This window comes from Protopterus annectens, chromosome 11.part0 (genome assembly GCF_019279795.1).
Source record: "Protopterus annectens isolate FY-2018-M chromosome 11.part0, PAN1.0, whole genome shotgun sequence".
NCBI classification, from domain to species: domain Eukaryota; kingdom Metazoa; phylum Chordata; order Ceratodontiformes; family Protopteridae; genus Protopterus; species Protopterus annectens.
Genome location: NC_056745.1, coordinates 319,713,446 through 319,733,108, shown reverse-complemented (window position 1 = coordinate 319,733,108; position 19,663 = coordinate 319,713,446). Strand labels below are relative to the sequence as shown.

At 40.0% G+C, this 19,663-nt stretch overlaps 1 non-coding gene across 1 annotated transcript; it reads right to left on the bottom strand.

Annotated features, from left to right (window-relative positions):
* Positions 1–13,075: 13,075 nt before the first annotated feature.
* On the bottom strand, positions 13,076–13,147 carry TRNAW-CCA. The gene has a single exon. It is a non-coding gene; the product is annotated as a tRNA-Trp (tRNA).
* Between the last annotated feature and the right edge of the window lie 6,516 nt (positions 13,148–19,663).

Here is a 19,663-nt window from a genome sequence, read left to right as displayed (position 1 = left end):
TAGGAAGGTTGTAGTAGATGTAGGTTGGAAATTAGAGTCAAGAAAAAATGTTAGTTAGGGTTGGTACAGGAGCATAGCCAGTGGTTATTGAGAATTATACCATGACCCCCCCAAAACGTGCACGCTGATTGGCCAGCGTGCACATTGTAAATCGAGTTATACTAATGGAAAAAGGTCAGGTTGCCCGGACTTTTTTCCATTAGTATAACTCAACTTTTAAAACACTCTCTCACTATGTTAAATGGGTTTAACATAGCGAGACAGCTTTAAAATAAGCAACGGAGATCTCCGTTGCTTATTTTAAAGCTGTCTCGCCATGTTAAACCCATTTAACATAGCGACAGGTTTTAAAAAGCAACGGAGAAAGCAAGATCTCCGTTGCTTTTTCTATTTTCGCTATGTTAAATGGGTTTAACATAGCGAGACAGTTTAAAATAAGCAACGGACATCTCCGTTGCTTATTTTAAACTGTCTCGCCATGTTAAACCCATTTAACATAGCTTAAAATAAAAAGCAACGGAGATCTTGCTTTCTCCGTTTTGCTCAACTCTGATGTACTGCATGGCGTGCAGTACATCAGAACTGCCGGATGCCAGACATCTGCGGAAGGGCAGTAAACAGGCATTATACTATGCCATTATTTAAGAAAAGTAATAGTTTCTTTTCTTAAATAATGTCATGGTATAATAGCAATAACCCACTTCTGGGTGTGGGTAATGCTGTATTTACCCACGGTTGGCTTTGTTTGGTCCCTCGGGCTTCACCCTCGGGACCAAACCACGCCAACCGTGGGTAAATCCAGCATTACCCACACCCAGGCGTGGGTTATTGCTATAATAGTTTTAGATTTCTTTTAAAAGTGGGAGTATTTTGCATTGATTAAAGCTATTCAGGGTATAACTAGAGTTATTCGAAGTATCTCAAAGTGCGTAAAAGTGCTTACAGTGTGTACTTATTACTGTGCATTTATTCTGAACAGTTTGTGTGCAAAGTGCAACTATTTCATAAAGTACAGTCAAAAGATAGCCATTTTGAAAAGTTTCTTGTGCTGGGTGAGTCTATTTGCAGTGTCGCCATTACAGAGTGTTTATTGCACTGTAAAGACTTATTTAGCAAAGTACAGCCATTTTGGGAATGTTTCAGTGTGCTGTACACTGTTTATTCGCAAAGTGCAGTTACTTTAAAATGTTTCTTATTCTGAACTTCTTCTGCCCAGTTTATTCGCACAGCGCAGTTATTTTGAGATGCTTCTTACAGTGATAAGCAGTGATTTCTTACAGTACAATAATTTCAAGAGTATTCTTGTGCCGAGAGACTTGTTTCACAAAGTTCAGTTATTCAGAGGCTTGTTGTGCTATTGGGCATAGTTACAAGTACTGGCATAAATTTCTGCCGTATGTATATGTGGGTCTATATTATTTCTTCGACAGCTTAGGTTGTCAAATGCTCAATGATCGACACCTAAATAGTGAGGTTTCAAAATCGTGAATGGCCATAAAAGCAAATTCTTTCCTTGGGAAAGAATTCTCTTGGCCATTATCGGATTTGCCCTTTCCCCAATGTAGAGCGATCTTGGAGTTGGTATATTTAGTTAGGGGTTCGTGTGTGTGTGGGGCAAAGCCCCCCACTATATTTAGGTTGAAAAGTTAATTTTATTTCCAGACGGCCTAGCGTATTCTTTCCCGAGGAAAGAATTTGCTTATATGGCTGTTCGCAATTTTGAAACTTCAACACCTCATTGAGCATTCGATAACCTAAGCTGTCAAAGAAATAATATAGACACATATATGTGTGTGTGTCCATGTACACCTGCAAAAGCTTTCACTGGTATGTGTTAATATAGCAGAGGCATTTCGCAGACCAGGTCCACTTGTATTTGATCAGAATATTGCAGAGAATAGGAGAATATTTGAGCAAGAGTACAATGTTTTTATACAAGCAGCTTATTCTGACAAAGATGCATGCACCAGGACATTAATTTTGCTAAACCTAGCTGGGTTAGAGCCAATTGGAAGGGAGCGTTCATGTGTGTATGCATCAGCAGTATATGAAGGAGAAGGGCAAAAATGTCATATTGTTGCACAGGCTGAATCAAGGGAAGACCCTGAGTGCTTGAAACGCAAATTCAGGGAAATGTGCAACCCCAGACAAATGTTACATTAGAGAGGCATTTGTTTCACACAAGAGATCAAAAGCAAAGAGAAACTTTTGCAGCTTATATTACTGACCTAAGAAACAATGCTAAAACATGTAGATCTGGTGACTTAAAAGATAAGTTAATAAAGAATATGCTTGTGTGTGGTATTAATAGTATGACAGTGAAAAAGATTTTGCTTAGTGACAGTGATTTAACGCTGAGCAAAGATATTAAGATTTGTCAAATCCATGAATTTACAGAAAGGCACACAAGTATGCTTGCAAGTGATAAGAGCATGGTTTCAATAGGCTCCAGAGCAAATGTAGACAGCATGCAACACGTGGCTAGTAGAAACAGGCCTAAGCACACGGCAGCTGTAACCCCTGTGGGTGTGGCAGGCATAACCCGTAGTGCTCCAGCAAGTTCTAAGACTAGTTCAGTGAAAAGGACATGCTCAGTGCAGTACAAGGGTGAGTCAGCAAAACCCAAATCAGGCTTTATTAACTGTTGCAATTGTTGTGCCAATCATGAGTCTAAGAAAGAAAAGTGCTTAGCATTTGGTCAGCAATCCTACAAGTGTAAAAAAACAGAACCATTTTCAAAGGTTTTGCAAATTAAGTAAACCTCACACAGTTATAAAGAAGGGTCACTTAAGAAAGCAAGTTGATCATATAGAGAGCTGCAACCCTACTTTCTACATAGATGGTGTATCAGTAATTGGTGATAAGGTTGCTGCAGTAGATTTACTGGCAAAGAACAAAGTGTTTTGTACTGTCCAGATCAATGGTAAATCCACCAAGCTCAAAGTAGACACTGGTTCAAAGTGTAATGTTGTAACAGCAGACACATTTGCTAAGGTGAGTGCTGGTGAGCAACTTAATGTAGCCAGTTGTGTGAAACTTATTGAAGAAATTCAAACCAAAGGCTCAGTAGTGCTTTCATGTTATTTAGCTAAGAACTGCTACAGTTTAGTATTCTATGTAGTCTGAAGACCTGTGCAGTCGTTGGGTCTCACAGACAGGTTTGAGAATGAATCTGCTTTCCTTTATCAAAGAAATTAATCATATAAGCACATGTCCCAGTTCCAATTTTACTGAAGCTATTTTCTTAGAGTATGCTGATGTTTTTCGATGACAGGTTAGGCAAACTTCCAGTTGTGTATTCTATGAAGTTAGATCCAGAGGTCAGTCCAGTGATCAGACCAGCAAGAAAAGTTCCAATAGCTATGCAGGATAAAGTCAAAGCTCAGTTGGATAAAATGGTGCAGCAAGGTGTAATTTGTCCAGTTACAGAATCAACTGTATGGGTGTCATCCATGGCAGCAGCCCACAAAAAAGGCTCAGATGAAATCAGAATATGCATTGATCCAAGAGATTTGAACAAAGCCTTAAAGAGACCGCATCATTCTATGCGCACAGTCGAGGAAGTTGCAACCCTAATACCGAAAACCATTGTTTTTTCTGTCTTGGATGCAAAAAGTTCATTTTGGCAAGTGATGCTTGATTGCAGATCATCACTACTGACTACTTTAAGTACCACATTTGGAAGATATATATTCCTTAGGATGCCATTTGGAATAAATTCTGCAAGTGAAGTCTTTCAGCATGTAGTGGAGCAAATTGTTTTGGGTTATCCTTATGTCATAATAGTACATGATTTATTGGTTGGAGGCAATGGTGAAGCAGAACATGACAAAAACCTTAAGAAAGTTCTAGACAGAGCATGTGAAGTGAACTTGAAGCTCAATCCTCTGAAGTGAAAATTCAGACTACCAGAAGTTACATATGTAGGTCATTTATTTACTAGCACAGGCTTGTAACCAGACCTATCCAAGCAAGCTGCCATTCTTGAGATGGCAGCACTGGATAATGTTCAAGCTCAACAACGTTTTCTGAGTATGGTCAACTATTTAGGCAAGTTTATACCAGACTTCAGTGAGTTGACAGCACCCATGAGAGAACTAATGCACAAAAATGTTATGTGGTCTTGGTTGGAACAGCACCAGAGAGCATCCGTAGACCTTAAGCAGAAAATTGCCACCCCACCTACATTAAGATACTATGATGTCAATAAACCAGTAACTCTTTCCTGTGATGCTTCAACATTTGGTCTTGGTGCAGTTGATTCTTCAAGAAGGCAGACCAATAGCCTATGCATCTAGAACTCTTACCCAAACTGAACTGCAATATGCTCAAATTGAGAAAGAACTTTTCGCAATAGTCTCTGGATGTCCAAAGTTCCATGATTATATTTATGGTCGAGCTATTCAGAGTGAAACTGATCACCAACCTCTAGTCACTATTTTAAAGAAGCCTATACATTCATCTCCAGCGAGATTACAAAGAATGATGCTCAGATTGCAAAAGTACACTTTAAAATGGTATAAACAAAAGGCAGACTTCTTTATCCGGCTGATATCTTATCCAGATCACCCAGAAATACAACGGAAAAGCTTAATGCAGACAATTTTTACTTTGATGCCATGGAAGTGCGTATTTTTTCTACCACAAAACTTGATGAGCTGAGAGATCATACAAAGAGTGATGCAGTTTTGCAAAGGCTCAACCACTACATTAATGTTGGATGGCCGTCAAAGCAATCTAGTGTACCACCTGAAGTGCAAACTTATTTTCCTTACAGAGATGAGATGATGGAAGATGGCATTATTTTCAAAGGTCCTAAAATTGTTGTTCCTGCTTCCTTACAATGTGAATACATCCAGAATTTGCATTGTGGTCACCCAGATTCCAAATCTACCAAAAGAAGGGTGAAAGGACTAGTATTTTGGCCTTCACTAGCAAAAGGCATTGATAAAGTATTTTCTTCTTGTTCAGTATGCAATAGTACTAAACCGCATTTGTAAAAAGAACCACTTCAGCTAAGTCAAGTTCCTGAACTACCTTGATTAACAGTAACCACTGATATATTTGAGTGGAACAATCAGCATTACTTAGTATTGGTAGACTCTTATTCGAGCTGGTTTGAAATCACTTTACTACCTAACCTAACGTCCACTGCTATTACCAAGTCAAAATGTCATTCAGTCCATGGTAGTTCACACAAAGTTACTTCTGACAATGGCACCCAATTTACCAGTCAGTTGTTTCAGAAATTTGCAGGAATGGGACTTTGTACATATTACCAGTAGTCCAGAATACCCACAGTCAAATTGACTAGCTGAACATGCAGTACAAAGTGCAAAGCAATTATTAGAGAAGTCAAAGTGCGATAATACTGATGTCTTTTTGAATTTACTCAACCTCAGAAACATACTCTGTGACGATATACTTGGCTCACCTGCTCAGACACTTCTATCTAGGCAAACCAGAACAACATTGCCTATCAGTTCCAGTTTGTTGAGGCCTAAAGCTAAGAACAATAGAACAATCAGAGGCCAACTATTAAGAAAGCATTCTTTCCAGAAGTTCAGCTATGATAAACTGAGCAGATTTCTTTGTCCATTGAAAGAGAGACAGTGAGGATACAAATGGTGAAAGGTTTCGACCGAATTGGTCAAGTAACAGGTATATGTGGCAAGCTGAGATCCTACCTTGTAGAATCTGAGGGTGTGGAGTACAGGAGAAATCACAGACATCTTCTTCCTGTATCAGAATCGACATTGCAGCATTGTTGCTGTGATACAGACTCTAGATCACAGAGCAATCCAATGTTCCTGTTGCGGAACATGTCTTAACTTCTACTTCCATTCCTGATTATGTTCCTGATGTCCCCAAAGTTGAACATTCAGCAGAGACAGTCCCAGTTGCTAGACCTATTTCTAATTTCTATGTCACAAGATTTGGCCATATTTCCAGAACTAGTGTGAAATACACAGCAACCTGGACATAACTATCTATATGTATTTAGTTTTGTATAATTGCATGACAAAGAATGATTTTGTATTAATTGCATGTCAATTAATGTTGTCAATAATGCATGACCCATTCCTCAAAGAGGGAGGATGTAGAATAATGTGTGTATGTGTGTGTGTGTGTGTTGTACCTTTAAGAAGCATTTCAAGGACAGCACGTGCATATAAACAGCAAGCACGTGCTAACTTCAGTGCCATTTTGGGAGTGTAGCCAGAGAGTGACCATGTATGAGTGTGATAGCTAGTTTGTTTATAAGTTTATCTAAGTTAAAGTTTTTAAGCCTCAACCCTAATGTCTTTGTACATAATAAAGCTGCTTGAACAGAACCCACAATGTTCGTCTGTTTTATCCTGACCAGACATGCAACAACTTCCAAGTTTAAACTACAACTAAATGAACACCTCACCAATAACTGGCTCCGTTCCTGTATTAATGCTGGAAGATCTATCCTTTTTCATCCCCCTCCATTTTTAGCCCCCTTCTTACCAGTCCCCTTTTTAATCCAGTCTATTACTAGACTATATAAAAGTATCACTCAATGATCTCTTATCTTCCTCCTCCAGCCCTCCATATTATCCCCTTCTGAGTACCCCTTTTATCCAGTCTATTACTACACTTTTCAACAGTATTACTCAAAAGCATGTTTATGCCTCTACTACTTCCACTACCTCTGCTTGCCCTCCCCATAACTTCTCAATGTTTATCAATCACTTATTTCATGTTATTTAGTTTTCATCTGTACCATTTTTGTTTAAAATATGTACTGCTTAATTTCACCTCACCTATGCTTCCTATTTATACTATGTACTACTCATGCCAAAATTGTTTATAATGTGTACTGCTTAATTTCACCTCAACTATGCTGCTAATTGTATATAATGTATTACTCTTGATAAAATTATTTTTTGTAAATGCAGCTTTTTGCCTTGGGCCTCCGCTGAAAATAGAACATTTTTGGCTCAGTCAGACTTTCCCGGAAAACAAATGTAAAATAAAATAAAATTAAAATAATCTGATTTCTGGATGTGGGAGAATATGTATCTGTGTTGTATAAAATATCTGACATCACACTTGAATAATCATGCTACTCAAATAAAACACTAGCACCTCCCTTTGTCAGGCTTCATTATCTGTATGTTACTGTTTTTTTCTGAAAAAGTCTTAACAGTTATTTTTCTTTTTTTGAAAGAATGTAGAATACCCTTTTATTCTGAGAATACATACTGTACATATTCTCTATAACTGCTTTTTTAAATAATTGGATGGTAGGATGGAGGAGTGGGTTAAAAGTGTTGTGACAATCCAAATCAGGACCTATTTTGTTTAGTGGTCTCTTTAGAAAGCTGTTAAGCTAGGATTTGTATTACTACACACTTTCAAAAGAAAAAAATCATTTCTGGTATGGTTTAACCACTATAAGCTTCATGGCTACAAAAAAAAAAAAGAAAAATGTTATGAGACAGTACAAAATGTTGAGTTGAAATCAAGATATTTTTAAGAGACAAGGGGAACACATTATATTATTTGTTTAGGCATTTGCAAGTGCTAGCACTGCACATTACAATAATATAGAATATTATTTATACTAAAATGGTTTTCATGAATAAATGTATAACTACAAAAGATGCTTAAAGCAAGAAAAAAAGGTGCCATATAGAGGTGTGGGTAGCTGTGACTCTATGTTGCAGAGGGCTGGCACCTAGACTATAACTCAGGTGACTGGGTTCCAAGCAATAGCCCAAGCAGGGTGAGGGAGGAATGAAGGGGTGTGAACTGCTTCTCTGTCACAGGGAAGACAAGGTTATGTGGTCTGGAAGAGCATACCTGGTGGTATAATTTCAGTGAAGGAGATGAGGAAATTGACCCTTGGACTTTTGTGGGAGGTGTAGGGCTGTTTGGACGGAACACACTTTGCAGGAGTGAGAGGATGTCCATTGTGTATCACCTCAACTGTCCAGATTTTTGGCTCATATTTTTGGTCTGTTCCTCATAAAATTTATGGTTTATTGGCAAATCAGTGGGATTATCTGAGGATTGAAGTCATGAAATAATGACATACATTTGAGTTTCATAGGTAGGTACTAGGCTATTGGCCCTAGGGCCTATATAAGCCTGGCCAAAGGGTACCCTGGCTTTCGCCACCCAGGAAAATTATTTTCCTGTGCCACTGTCAAGCAGAGCCACAGACGTGATCCCCGGGGTGAATTTCCTATCTCCCATCCAATCATCAAGATTTTTCTTGAAGAGTGCTAATGAGGAGCTTTGTTTGATATAGATAGGTACTTTGTTCTAGAGTATGGGAAGTCTCTGGGACAGGAATCTATCCCTCCAGCATGTTCTATTTATTGTGGTGACAAGGTTTAGGTCCCTAGAGCGTGTAGCTCAGAGGGATTGGGATTTAAGTGGAGCATGTCCAAAAGCTCTGGGTTTGACATAGCTTTGTATGTTAGGCAGAGATGGCCTCTGAGTAGGTGATATGCGACGGAGTAAAGCTGCAGTTTTTTGAGACAGTCTGCGTAAGACATCGGTTTGAGACCGGTAATCCTTTTTGTGAGGTATTTCTGTGGCCTTTCCGGTTGTTGTAGATGTCTTGTGAGGTACATACCAAAAGGGCTGTTGTACTCTATAATGGGTCTAATGAGTGACGAGTAGAGGGCAACAGTGACCTCTTTTTTCCTGGATGAGAAACCTTTTGTGATGAGGTGTGCCACGTAGAAGGATTTCCTGACTACTGTGGCAATGTGATTATTAAAGGAGAGACTACTGTCCACCTGTGTCCCAAGGTCTCTTATCACACTTTCAGTGTTAAGTAGACTACCGCCTATGTGGTACTTCATGGGTACAGAGTTTTTACCAAAAGGGATGACAATGCACTTTTTGGCATTGAGCTTGAGGCCATGGCTTTGACACCAGGCATCTGTCTCAGCGAGGCCCTTTTGTAGGATGTCCACATCTTTTGGAGTTTTGATTATGGCACCTAGTTTGCAGTCATCTGCGAACTTCATTAGCCAAAGACCTTCTGTGTTAGCCTGTACTTCAGAGAAGTAGATACCAAACAGGAGACGACCAAGGACTTTACCCTGTGGTACTCTACTTGTTACTGGTCTGAAGTTGTATTTGGAGTCTGCCACTTTCACAGTGTGGGTTCTGTCAGTGAGCCAGTTGGCAGCCCATCTTGTGACATAGGGATTTATACCTAGTTTAGTGAGTTTATCAATAATTCCAAAGTGGGGGATGGTGTTGAAAGCCTTGGCGAGATCTAGATAGGCTGTGTGAACCACCTTACCCTCATCTACGGCTTTGGTGACCGCTTCAAAGAAGTCTATCAGGTTTAGGAGACATAATCTGCCTTTTACAAACCTAAACTCAGTGGGGTCCTGAGTTTGGAGATTATCAATGTCATTGTTTATAAGTTCCATGATGATACGTTCCATAACCTTGCAGACCAGGCTCGTCAGGCTAATGGGGTGATAGTTTCTGGGGTCCGTGGTGGCTCCCCCTTTGTGGAGTGGGATAACCGTCGCTGTGTGCCATTCAGTGGGCACATAGCCTGAGGTGAGGCTATGATTGAACATGGTACTTAGGTGGGGTGCTAGTTCGTTCTGTAGTTCATGTAGAACGCAGTCTGGGATGTTGTCAGGACCGATGGATGCTGTGTTCTTGGCTTTGGAGAGTGTGTTTTTTACCTGTGCAGTCATGATTACAGGAACTTTGCATTCTTCCGGTATAGAGATGGGCCCTTTAGGGGATGAGAGGGGGGTAAAGTTAGCACTGAACCTATCTGCCAGGATGTTGGCAATATTAGTTGGTTCTCTATATTTAGTGCCATTGTGCTGTACCTCAGAGCAGATCTGAGTGTTGCCATTGAGATTCTTGACATAGCTATAGAATGCTTTTTGGTCGTCTTTAGAGTCAGTGGCGATTTTGTTTTTGTAACTAGCTTTGGAGGATTTCATGAGGGATCTCAGCTTCTTAGTGAGGCTGACCAGGGAGTTCCTCCAATCATGGGATTTTACTCTTTTTTGCAACAGTTTCTTTCTTCTTTTGTAGAGTTTGTTTATGGCAGGGGACCACTAGATTGGCTTCCTTTTTTTGGAGGATAGCATCTTGGTTCTGTTAGGGATTGCACGATCCATGCACTCATGTAAGTGCTTATAAAGTGCATTTGTGTAGGACTCAGCAGTCATACCTCTATTGTCTGTCAGCATGGGTGTCGTGAAGTTTGCCACTTCTGTATTAAGAAGCGTGAAGTTGGCTTTGGAGAAAATTTTTACGGTGGTTTCCCTAAATGGGAGTGGGGGAGGGATGTGGATGTCTAGGGTGATTAGCTTGTGGTCGGATCTGACCAATGAGGAATTGACCTCTGGTGTGGATCACCGGTTACCTATGTTGGTAATAACCAGGTCTAGGATATTGCTGCCCCTGATGGGGGTGTGGATATGTTGATCCAAGGCATTGGAATTTATGAATTCTAGAAAACATTGAGCACAAGAGTTGGTACATGAGTAGTTTTCCCAGTTAATGGTGGGGTAGTTGAAATCGCCATTATTAGGGTGTTAGGTTGTACCCTAATATTTTCCAATGTATCAAGAAATGACGAGTGGGAATCCTGGGGCATGGTGGGGGATCTGTAGCAAGCTACAATTTGGATTGCGGTCTTGCCCAGAGTTAGTTGCACTTGGATAATCTCGGATGCATTATGCTGAGCAACTAGCCTAGAGGTGTGGATATCCTTAATGAATATGGACACGCCTCCGCCTTCAGTGTTTTGGTCCAGGTTAGGTGGCTGAAAGGTGTGGTATGAATTATAGCCTGGTAATGCAGGGGTACTCTCTGGAGCTTTGAACCAGGTCTCTGTCACTGCACAGATGTCAATGTTCTCCATTTTTAGGAGTGCCTCAAGTAAGTGCATTTTGAGGTTTAGACTTCTAGCATTGAGTAGCAATACCCTCAGATTCTGCTTGCTTGCACTTGTTATGGTGGTGAATTTGCCATTTGAACCTTGCCTAAAAAAAGCACTATAGGGGTGGCTAGAGCCTTAGCCAGTATCCGGAATTCCAGGGGGTGACAGGTGCAGGCCATCTCTGGCAAAGCATCGTGGTTTGTCGATCATGTCATCCCAGGCAGACAGATACTGGATCCCCTTAGAATTACACCAGAAGCCTAGCCAATTGTTGAAGTCAATCATTTTGTCCTTGTACTGTGGTATCATTCTGGATGATGGCAGGATGCTACTCAGGGCTAGGGTCATACCTGCCTGGGCTACAAGATTGGACAGCTCCTCCATGTTCCTTTTCATGTAGTCCAGGGAGGTATGTCTCAGGTCATTCACACCAACATGACTGAATTGTATTTGTACTTGTTGTGGAGTGACCTGAGTGCATGCATTATGTGGCGGATCCTGGCACCTGACAGGCAGCTGACAGTAACTTTCTCCTTGTTTAACCTGGTGAGTGGAACATCAGTGTGCCTGACTATAGAGTCACCTATGACTAGAGTGTTGGGTACGTTGTTATGCCTTATGGGCTGTGGTTGAGTGGCACACTGATTTTGTGAGCTATGTGTCATTTGGGTTGTGTTGGGGGGGGTGGAGGTTGCTTGTGTTTCTGCTTTGGAGGTCCCTGTTGCTTGGACAGGTTTTTAATGATAGCCTCTGCGAATGTAGGTGTGTGTTTTGTGTTTCTATATGTGTGTTTTGTTGGTGTAGGTTTTGAGGGACTATGTGATGAGTGTGGTGTGGTGCAAGCGTTTACCTTCTCCTCTTGACTGTCTAGTCCAGTCTTGGGCGAAGAGAGCTTTGCTTCCAGTTTGGCTATATAAGTGAATCTCTCACAGGTTGTAGTGTTGGGTGGTAGGAGGAGAGGATTGTCTGTGTACATGAGGCAATTGCTGCATTGCCCCAAGATGCCCATATTCATAAGGTAGACAGGAGAAAACACCGGGAGCTGACCCTTAGACATGCCTGGATAGGTGCTTATTTCTTAAGTACTAGAAACTGTTTTCCTCTAGACAAGTGAGGAAAGTTGAGTGCTGCAGAAATTTGTAGCTTATTTAGTGCTTACGAGTTCTGAACAAGTGTTGAGCTCAAAGAAACAGACTTGAGTGCTGCAACTAAAAAACTGGCTAGTTCTAAGAAACAAAATTAAGCTAGAAGGCTTCCCTCCAACACAAAAAGGCTTGGGGGCTCTTAAGCCCACAAACAGTCCTGGACACAGGAAATCTGTATCCAGACTAGACTACCCACAGGAAAGGCAGGAAACAAGCTTAGAATTTTTTTTAAGTGGAAAGAGAGAAAGAAAGCAGAAACGAAGTGGATTCCCCTTCTTAAATGTTCTCCCTGTATTAGGTAGAATGAGGTAATAACACTGGACTGGGAAGAGTGTCCCAGATCAAATTTACAGTAGGGGCAGGCAGCTGCAAAGCCACCAACTATAAGAACAGCATACAAATAGGGCAGGTGGGAAACAAAGTGCAGAAATGTTTCTCACAGCAGAAAAGCAGCAGTGAGCCTTTAAATGAAAGTTTTAAATAGATAAAGGTGCCTCTAGAGAAAGCTTTTAACTGCAAACAAGTTATCAGAATCAAACAACCCAAACAGATGTTTAATAAAAGTGGGCAATTTCCAGTTAATACCTCACACACAGTGAAACTAGCCTTCAAATCCCTCAGAAAATGCATGCTAAAACAAACCCTGTTACTCTTGCAACTTTCTAAGTTTATAAGAGCAATATTTAAAATATGCCCCTATTTTGGGCCTCTGTACCCCCTTTTGTTGGACTTTGTCCAGATTTCTTTCAGGTAGAGGTTGAGAGGTATCACCTTACCTTTTTTTTTTTTTTTTCGCTTGGTGTGTTGGGGGGCAGCAGGTTTCAGACCAAAGTGCTGCAAGCCTGTGCAACAGTGACTAGTGATTCACCCTGATGGGCAATTGATAGCCCCTCTGTGGTTAACCCTTGACCTGGCGATGGAGAACAAGGCATCAGATTGACTGGGAGGGGGCTGGTAGAGAGTAGGCACCAATTTATCAAAGTAAAAAAACTAATCCTGAAGAATAAAACAAACAATTTGACCCCGACGTGATTTGAACACGCAACCTTCTGATCTGGAGTCAGACGCGCTACCATTGCGCCACGAGGCCTTGAGGTTATATTTCCTTTCGTACTTTCTTTGTAACTATGATTAGCTAAGATTCTTATTAGTCTACGTTTGTACTTTATTAAAAGGTGTCGTTTCTTTCTGTTTCATGTCCCACATTACCAAGTTCAACCTTTGTTACAATTTCACAGGACTACTTCACCTGCAGGAGTTGACTTACCCAAGTTATGTTATGACAGAGAATTCGCAAACCCACCAAACAATGAAACGGCTTTTATTTACCCTTTGGGTAGGAAACGCAGTCCTATTGTGGGCCGATTCGTACTGTATACAGAGTAACAAATGGGGAGGGTGACAGCGCGGGAAAGATGACAGGGATGTCCGAGAGACATTGGCTGGATGAATACACTAACAAAAAATAGCGATTTAACAGCAACACGGAGTCTATGCTACTGCTAACATACTGATATTTATTAGTTGCACATGCACCAAGAGCTGCTTTGAAAAACAGAAAGACCGGAGGTAACAGCGTAACCCGAGAGTCAATGTCTAGCAAGGCGTAGCGAAGCTTAATTAGTGTACTCAAATGAGAACTTTTGTCTGAGCAAGGCTGGGACGCATTATTGCTCAAATCGTGTTCACAACTGATTTACTGTATGGAAGCTCAACAAAATATGCTTGTGTTAGACACGCATCACTAAAATATATGTTTTTCTAATAATTAGAAGGGTAGAAAGTAGTATGTCTCTTTCGTGTATGTATTCGGCCAACGTAATTCTCAACTGTCTCCGATTTTGACACACAATTACTTTCGGAGAGTGAATTAGACAATAAATAATGGCAATGCTTATACACTTCACATTATCATATTCTGTTAACAGTGCTAACATTTTAAAGTGTCCCGGTAGGGTTACCACCTGCCCCACTTTGCGAGGGACAGTCCCTCTTTGGGCAGTTGTGTCCTGCAAAAAAAGTGAAAAAATGACAAATGTTCTGAGATGTAGGACAAAAATATTTCCTGAAATTTCTTTAATAGTTGCATAAAACAATTATTTTGTATCTGAAACACCTAATTGTTATACGAAACAGAATAAGCAACTCAAATGCTACATACGTTTTTAGTTTGGCAAAAAAGTGAAGGTCTTTCATTTGTACTTGCCGTGGATATGTTTTGCCCTGCAAAATCTGACGTTTCTACAAAAAATGTACCACCTTGGGCATTTGAAAAGGTGGCAACCCTATGTAATGGTTGTTTTGGCTTTGTCCCTGATTCTGTTCTAATTCTTTTCTATTTAGTTGACAACAGATTTTTAAGTGAAAAATGGGCTATGGGGAACTATCATTAAGTACGAACACATTCTGCTACACCCTTTGAAGTCTGTACAAAACTTTCACTCGTTAGAAGCATTGGGCCCTCTTGCTGAAGCTCCACATGAATACCTTACACTTTGCCTCTTTTTTTGTTCAGTCGTTAGTATTTTTGTTCTTCTTTATGGAGAATCGTTGAATATTACAGTCAAATAATAAAGCCATTTGAGTTTCAGACTTGTCATTCAAACAATCCATTGTACTCTAAACCTGCTGTTTTAGCAAACGCCTATGTGCTGTGGTAGCGATTTTTTTAAATCTGTCCGTATTTTGGACTCGCCTCTGTCCCCGGCTCCCGCCCTTATTTTTGGGCTTTGTCCTCCATTCTTGCGCTAAGAAATTGAGAGGTGTACATTCCATTTTTGCTGTCCAAATTTCAGCACATCGGTTTGAATAAAAACGTCAACAGAATACAAAAAATGCGGTATCAAAAAGTATTTAATACGTTTCATTGTTTACCGTAGAGGGGAAAGTAGTTTAGCCACGCAATACTCAAAATAGGTATACCGCCTTTGACAATATAGATACAGCGTCAACGCACGTGTTTACATCATTAACACATTGGCCTCCAAACTGGAGATATTCTTTAAGGACAAAACTGGGGCGTATGTAGATATGTTAAGAGGGCAGACCATGATCCAAGTGGACCTACTTCCGGCTCATTTAGAATTAGAAATTCAGTAGAAAACTAAGCTCAGAAAACAGCCCAATTCATCGAACAGTACCTTAATACAGCTTTCAACCAACAAGGGACAAAGCCAGAAATAATCAGGACCAATTTTAAAATATTAGTACTGTTAGATTGATTCGTTAACAGAAAAAGACAACGTGAAGTGAATTAATAAACATTCTCTGATGTAAAAGAAGTCTATAACTCTAATTATTGTCATTATCTATGAAGTGTACTTCAACAATTTTTTCTCCAAAATTCACCAGTTTTAGGAGGGATTAAAGGGGACTAAAATTTGAGTCAAAATCAGGGACACCCCTGAAAATCAAGGACAGTTCAGAGGTAGGAGTAATACACCCATAATGCAGATGAAAAACAATAAGTTTATAGTATATGTACAGCCATCCAATATGTTTTTCAGAGTCAGTTTTCATCAGCTGCAAGCACACTTGCAAAAATTAGTATTTCTACATTGAGTGTTTAGGAGCATACTAGAGAAATGGAACAATCATTGAATGCATTGCATGATTATCATTAATTAAGTAATTAATTATTGTAATTCAGGAATAATCACACAACAGAGAAATATACAATAAATATGCATCATAGTTAAGAAGATCCAAAAGTACTTCATGGAGTTACAAGAAAGATTGAGTATTTACATATTAAATGCAGTAGAGTTTGTTTGAGACATGAAAATGGAAGGCATAGATATGATGAAAAAGGAAATAATGGAAGAGTTATTGGAGTGGATGTGTAGAGGTTGGAATGGGGCTTCTGGATGGATGACAGGAAATGGATACTTAAGGGATGTTATTGTTTGCTAATTTTTTTGGAAAACATTTTTAGAGTGACCCTTATAATTATGATAATGTGACTGAAGTATTTTTGAAACACTGACATTGTGCAGTTTTAAGCATTTTTAATTTGTGTCTTTCGGCTTTTCCCAGTTAGGGGTCGCCACAGCGGAACTCCGGTCCCCTAATGAATGGCAGTAGAGTTTTACGTGCTGGCTTGCCGGGCCTAACGCACAACCTTCAACGAAGGAATGCCCATTCACTCATGTCGCCACACAGAAGACGCTCTAACTGAAAATCGAATGGGCAACGTCTAACTGTGAGGCGACAACGCTTATTCTAAATTCAGGATAATATGTTAGGGTCTGATGAATTGGAATGGACAACCCAAACCTTTGGTTCTAGAACTGAAAGCTATAGTTGCTGCACTGTTTTTCTAGTTGTGGTTGTGTGAAGTGAGTGTGCACTATCTGAGTGAGACCTGAGACTGTAGATTCATTCTCTTTTTGAGAATGTCCCTGCTAGGTAGAAGAAAAAGTTTTTGGTTAGTTATTCTAAACATAAGGGAGCCTAGCAAAGGAATTTTGGTAAAGTAACTTAAACAGAAGGGACTTTAGCAGATGTTCTGCCCTTCATTGGACAGGAAGACAGTTAACTTTACTTTGGAAATGTACAGTTGTATTCTGTACTTTGGGCAAGGGCAATGAAATGACAGGTTCTATTGCAGGTTGCAGTGTGTGTAGAAGCTATTAAAAACAAAAACACTAGCAATCACAGCTTCTCTGCCCCTGGACCAAAACTCTGGCACCCCCCGACTTGCATACAATTCCAGTGTTAAAAAAAAAAAAGCCAAACATAACAGCACCTGCAGAAAAAGTCACCAGCCATTGTTTTAACAGTTCAGGGATAACCTAGGATTACTGTATAACAAACCTATCCATCCTCTCAGTAACAATACCACAGAAGTGTCATATCCAGTTCTCCTCTATCTGCACTCCTTCTTCTCAATATTTCTATATCACATTCCAATCTCCCTCTCATTCTTTATCCTGTTATTTAAATCTAACAAATTACATTTGTCCTACGTCTACAACTTTTCAACTTTATCATATCTTTTGAACTATTCTCCTTCCTCATCTTCTCAATTACTTCTTGTCAATAATATCATAACTATATAACACTTCTGCTTTTTAACCTTCATTCTCATGTACCTTCATTTATTTTTTTCTACCCCCCCCCGACTGTCTCACCTTCATATCTTTAATGGAATTTCATGAATCATTGATCTTCACTGTATCTTCACTTGTACATTTTATAATCATATGTTACATTGTATATGTGTACTCTTTTGCTTTGTATTGATTATTTGTTTATCTGTATGGAGTTGTACACTTGGCTGAAGCTTGTAATACACCAGTTTTGGCTCTATCCCAGTAAAAAAATCTAAACAAATAAATATATACATACATAAATAAATATTACTGAAAGTGTGTACTCAAGCTATGGCTGTATGATTCCTTTACTAATTACTTATTGGCAAACAGGAGACAAAAAATGCTAAATTTGCCACACCCAGAATAGATAATTTTGGATTTTTAGCTGTAATTTGTTTGCTGTACAGCTGGAACTTTAGTGTTTGATTTAGCCATTGCCTTGGGTATTTGAGGGATGGCATTGTTTTTCTAGAAAGGATGATATCAAAAATTTTGATAATGGCCCAGAATGGTTCAGTATGCGGGAACTGATTGTAGTTTCTGGTTGGTTCCAAACAGTACAGCTTTGGTTCTTGTTGGCTATATGATTAGCTTTCTCATGCTAAGCCAAATGGCAACAGCAAGTAGATCTTGCTGAAATGGTGACTTTATAGTAGCATGTGAAAAACTAGGTTTATCAATAACAATGTCATAGGTTCATAGATGTATACTAGGCTAATGACCATTAGGGCCCTTATGAGCCTAGCCGCGCAACCCAAATGTGACCCACACATTTCATTTTTATAGGGGTGATTTACTGACTGCCTCTGTCCATCAGAGACATAGGTGCCAGACCAGGGGTGAATTTCTGATTACCCATCCATTGGTCCAAGTTGTGCTTAAATAAGGATAGAGAAGAACTCTGCTTGAAATGGATGGGAAGTCTGTTCCAGAGAACAGGGCTTCTCTAAGAAACATATCGGTCCCTCCAACATGCCCTAATTATGTCACAAGCAAAATTTAGGTATTTTAATCTAGTAGTTCTGATGCTGTTTGTTTTGCAGATGTGGAAAAAATTCATCAAAACGGGTTCTAGGGATGTCTGTATGCCATACAAAGATCACCTCTCACAGGTCTGTATGATACCAAATAAAGAGACAGGGCTTTGAGATTATCAGCGTAGGACATCGTGTTTATTCCCTGTATTCCTTTTATAAGGAAACTTTGTGGACATTCCAGATGTTGTATGTGTCTGGTCAGGTACATACTGAAATGAACATTATACTTTATCACGGGTCTGATGAGGGTCGAGTATAGTGGTAGGATGACCTGTCTGGATCTAGATACCACACCCTTGCTTGTAAGTTGAGCAACATAGAAATATTTTCTTACTACCTTGGGCATGTGCTGGTTGAAGGCTAGGTTACTATCTACAAGAATTCTCAGCTTCCTGACTAATGAATCAACTTTTAGGGATGCTGTACTGATCAGTTACATGGGGTGGCCAACTTTCCCCAAAGCCACTATAATGCATTTCTTGGTATTGAGTTTTAAACCATGGTTTTGGGACCAAACATTTGTCTGTGGTAGACCTTCCTGAAGGGTGTTCTCATCTTGGGGGAATTCAATGACTGCTCCCAGTTTGCAATCATCTGTGAACTTGGTTAGCCAGAGGACTTTGACATCTAAGAAGTAGATGCCAATGAGGAGTGAGCCTAATACAGAGCCATGAGGGACTCCATTGGTGATGCATTTTTTAGAGGTGTAATCACTTATTCTAACCTCCTGGAGCCTATCAGTGAGCCAAATAGCTATCCAATGTGTTATAAAGGGATTTATACCTAGTTCCATAAATGTATTGGCAATTCCAGAGTGGGGTATTGTATCAGATGCTTTAACCAGATCTAGATAAGCAGTATGCACGGTTTTCCCAACATCCATTGTCTTTGTGACCTTTTCAAAGAAGTCCACCAAATTCAGTAAGGATGACCTACCTTTGACAAAGCCAAATTGGGATGGATCCAGTATGTGGCAGTCTCCTATGTCCTTGTTGCTAACTGCCATGGTAATTCTTTCCATGGCTTTGCAAATAATACTAGTCAGAAAAATGGATGTGTAATTTCCAAGTTCTGTTGAAGGTCCTCTCTTATGAAGGGGGATAACTATCAAAGTCCTCCATTCATCAATGCCAAAACATGTGTCTTCACCCCTTTTGGGAAAAACCCAGTTGCCATGAATTACCACATCGATGGTAGTCCGCTGAACACAGAAGGCATTATAAGAAATCTGGGAACACAGGTTGACAGCAACCTCTCTTTTGACCACCACATTGCCACTGTGATCAGAAAGTTCTTCTATGTGGCACATCTCATTACTAAGGGTTTTGCATCGAGGAAGAAAGAGGTCATTGTCTCCCTCTACTCTTCCCTCATTAGGCCAATCATTGAGTACAGTGCCCCATTTGGCATATACCTCACTAGACATCTGCAACAACTGGAGAGGTCGCAAAAGTACCTCACAAAGAGGATACT